The 3,660-nt window shown below is 48.8% G+C and overlaps 1 pseudogene; it reads left to right on the plus strand.

The window, feature by feature from the left end:
• The first annotated feature begins 2,742 nt into the window (after positions 1–2,742).
• Positions 2,743–3,053, plus strand: LOC101035234 (ATP synthase F(0) complex subunit g, mitochondrial pseudogene; annotated as a pseudogene).
• Positions 3,054–3,660: the final 607 nt, after the last annotated feature.

A 3,660-nucleotide genomic window follows, 5' to 3' on the forward strand; every position in this document is an offset into this window, starting at 1 on the left:
GAGAATGTCATAGAGAAAACAAGCGTCAGGCTCAACGCAGAGCTGACTTGATAGCTGCCACTATTAGAGGAGTGGTCCCAGAAGACTGGGGAAAGAGGATCTCCTGGAAAGCTACCCAGTCTAATCACCTGTGCCTGCAGCGTGACCAGTGTGCTTACTGTAAAAAAGTGAGGGCTGGGCACGGTGGCTCATGCCTGTAATCCCAGCACTTTGGGAGGCCGAGGCGGGTGGATCACGAGGTCAAGAGATCGAGACCATCCTGGTCAACATGGTGAAACCCCGTCTCTATTAAAAATACAAAAAAAAATTAGCTGGGCATGGTGGTGCGTGCCTGTAATCCCAGCTACTCAGGAGGCTGAGGCAGGAGAATTGCCTGAATCCAGGAGGCGGAGGTTGCGGTGAGCTGAGATCACACCATTGCACTCCAGCCTGGGTAACAAGAGCAAAACTCTGTCTCAAAAAAAAAAAAAAAAAAAAAAAGTGGGACACTGGAAGGACAAGTGCCCCTAGTTGACAGGAAAGCAGGGCGATCTTAAGCACGAGGCTTCAGATGAAAGTGAAGGAGCTCTGTTCAATCTAATGGAAGGGCCGCTGGACTGAATGAAGGAGGCCAGGCTCAATTGCCCTCAGAGAGCCCATGGTCCGGATGACAGTCCTGTAACCCCCCATCAAAGGAAACAACCAATATTGTTGGAGCTACTGGGGTGTCAGAGAAACAGTCTTTCTGTTTGCCTTGGACTTGTGAGGTGGGGCGGGGGGCACCAGGTGATTCACCAGTTCACATACCTGATTACCCTTTGCCCCTGATAGGAAGGGATATGCTCAGTATGCTACGGGTAACCATCACCTTCACCGAGAATGGCTCTTTATGGCTGGCATTGCCTAAAACTGGAGTCATAATGGCTCTCAACGTTCCTCATGAAGAAGAGTAGAGGCTCTTCTTAACCGAACCAGACTGGGAGACAGAGCGTGCGTTAGCAAAATGATGGCCTAAGGTCTGGGCAGAGGACAATCCACCAGGACTGGCAATCAACCAGGCCCCTGTCCTCATTGAAGTCAAGCCTGGGGCTCAGCCAGTTAGGCAAAAGCAATATCCAGTTCCCCGTGAGGCCCTAGAAGGCATTCAGGTCCACCTAAACCCTTAAAGGACTGTGGAATTACAGCTCCTTGTCAGTCTCCACGGAACACCCCCCTCCTGCTTGTTCCTAAACCAGGGACCAAAGACTACAAGCCAGTGGAGGACTTGCATTTGGTTAATCAGGCCACAGTGACTTTGCACCCAACTGCACCCAACCTGTACACGCTGTTGGGATTATTGCCAGTGGAGAATAGTTGGTTCACCTGCTTGGACTTAAAGGATGCTTTCTTTAGCATTGGACTGACCTTGGAGGGTCGGAAATTATTTGCTTTTCAATGAGAAAATCCAGAAACAGGTGTCACCACCCAGTACACCTGGACGCGGCTACCCCAGGGGTTCAAGAACTCTCCCACCATCTTTGGGGAGGCACTAGCTCATGACTTCCAGAAGTTTCCTGCTAAGGACTTAGGTTATGTATTGCACCAATATACTAATGGCCTTTTATTGGGACACCCATGGCAGTCGGGTGTGCTAAAGGAACAAATGTCTTCAGCACCTGGAGGACTGTGGGTGTCTAAAAAAAAAAGGTGTCTAGGCCGGGCGCAATGGTTCACGCCTGTAATCCTAGCACTTTGGGAGGCCGAGGTGGGTGGATCACGAGATCAAGAGATCGAGACCATCCTAGTCAACATGGTGAAACCCCGTCTCTATTAAAAATAATAATAAAAAAAAATCAGCTGGGCATGGTGGTGCGTGCCTATAATCCCAACTACTCAGTAGGCTGAGGCAGGAGAATTGCCTGAACCCAGGAGGCGGAGGTTGTGGTGAGCCGAGATCGCGCCATTGCACTCCAGCCTGGGTAGCAAGAGAAAAACTCCATCTCAACAACAACAAAAAAAAGGTGTCTAAAAAAAAGTCCAGATTTGCTGACAGCAAGTGCAATATCTGGGGTTTACCATGCGGCAGGGAGAGCACAGCCTAGGAGCAGAGAGGAAACAAGTCATTTGCAACCTGTCAGGACCCAAGACTAGAAGGCAGGTGGAAGAGTTCCTGGGAGCTGTGGGTTTCTGTAGATTGTGGATTCCAAACTTCACGGTACTGGCCAAACCCCTTTATGAAGTCACTAAGCGGGAGACAAGGAACCCTTTGAATGGGGATCTCAGCAGTGGCAGGCCTTTCAGGAACTGAAAGAGAAACTTATGTCAGCCCCGGCTCCCGGGTTACCTGATTTAACAAAGCCCTTCACAGTGTATGTGTCAGAAAGAGAAAAAATGGTGGTTGGAGTTCTAACACAAACAGTGGGACCTTGGCCCAGGCCTGTAGCTTATCTCTCCAAGCAGCTGGATGGAGTTTACAAGGGATGGTTCCTATGTTTAAGGGCCCTGGCAGCAACTGCTCTGCTAGCACAAGAGGCTATTAAGCTAACTCTGGAGCAAAACTTAAATACCAAAGCACCCCACACAGCAGTGACTCTAATGAATACCAAAGGACTTTCTCCAAGCAGAAGGGTGGGGGGGCGCAAATAATTAGAGAGGGATGGATCAAGCTACTAGATGGAAGAGTAGCATTACCAACCACAGAGTTCCAGAAAGGTGGAGTGGAGGAACTGGGCTATTAAGAATAGCTTAGGGGGGTTGGGGCGAGGAACTTTCCATCCCAGAACCATGGCCCAATTTATCCGTAACCTTGTGGCAAAGACCCCGGCGCTGGTGAATGCTGCTGTGACTTATTCGCAGCCTCAATTGGCCACATTTTGGTACTACACCAAGGTGGAGCTGATTCCTCCCACCCTGCTGAGATCCCTAGAGCTATTCAGAGCCTTAAAAAAATAGTCAATAGTGCTGAGACTGGTAGCTTCAAACAATTCACAGTTAAGGAAGCTGTGCTGAATGATTTGGTGGCCACTGAGGTGTTGATGTGGTTTTACGTCGGAGAGATCATAGGCAAGCGTGGCATCACTGGCTATGATGTTTGAAGACCAATTTTCAACATCTGGTTATATTTGATTTATTATTTGAGTGTTGTTGGACCATGTGTGGTCAGACTGCTGAGTAAAATAAGATGTGCCAAAAAAAAAAAAGAGAATAGTGAAAATGTGTCAGGAAACAGGATTAAAGTGGATGCAGGCAGGCACTTCCCTTGGTGTTATTCAAAATTGGATGTACTCCCAATATTCCCCCTATGAAGTCTTATAAAGCTCTCCTATACTGCGGGCACTCCTGGGAACTCCGCAAGAGTGGGGAGAAATTGAGCTAGGTTGAAAGCTACAAGCTCTAGGAAAAAACCTCAGGACATTTTGACCTGAGTAAATGAAAGTGTTCCTGTAAGCTTATTCTCCCCAGTTCACCCTTTCTCACCAGGTGATCGCATGTGGATAAAGGACTGGCATGTAGTTCCTCTGAAGCCATGGTGGAAAGGACCCCAGACCATGATCCTGACCACTCCCACAGCCATAAAGGTAGAGGGGATCCCAGCCTGGATCCACCACAGCCGCACAAAACCGGCAGCAACTTGCAAGGCTAGACCAGACCCAGATAACGATTGCAGAATCAACTTAAGAAGGACAACAAGCCTTGCTCCAG

This window comes from Saimiri boliviensis, chromosome 1 (assembly GCF_048565385.1).
Source record: "Saimiri boliviensis isolate mSaiBol1 chromosome 1, mSaiBol1.pri, whole genome shotgun sequence".
Taxonomy (NCBI): domain Eukaryota; kingdom Metazoa; phylum Chordata; class Mammalia; order Primates; family Cebidae; genus Saimiri; species Saimiri boliviensis.